A 480-nucleotide genomic window follows, 5' to 3' on the forward strand; every position below is an offset into this window, starting at 1 on the left:
AAGAACAGGCCAAAAACTGGCCAAAACGGCCCAAAAACGGGCCAAAACTGGCCATTTTTGGCTGCGCGAGCGGCGAGCGGCGGACAGCGAGCGAAGCGAGAGGCAGCACCGTCCCTGCTATACGAAAGCCCCATCCAGCCCTGTGCCACCCGGGGGGTTCCAGGGTGCTGAGATGGCTGACGTTTTGCTCCGCTCTCGACGGTCACCGCGCAATGCAAGAACAGGCCAAAAACTGGCCAAAACGGCCCAAAAACGGGCCAAAACTGGCCATTTTTGGCTGCGCGAGCGAGCGGCGAGCGGCGGACAGCGAGCGAAGCGAGAGGCAGCACCGTCCCTGCTATACGAAAGCCCCATCCAGCCCTGTGCCACCCGGGGGGTTCCAGGGTGCTGAGATGGCTGACGTTTTGCTCCGCTCTCGACGGTCACCGCGCAATGCAAGAACAGGCCAAAAACTGGCCAAAACGGCCCAAAAACGGGCCA

Source organism: Musa acuminata, unplaced genomic scaffold, assembly GCF_036884655.1.
Source record: "Musa acuminata AAA Group cultivar baxijiao unplaced genomic scaffold, Cavendish_Baxijiao_AAA HiC_scaffold_974, whole genome shotgun sequence".
NCBI classification, from domain to species: domain Eukaryota; kingdom Viridiplantae; phylum Streptophyta; class Magnoliopsida; order Zingiberales; family Musaceae; genus Musa; species Musa acuminata.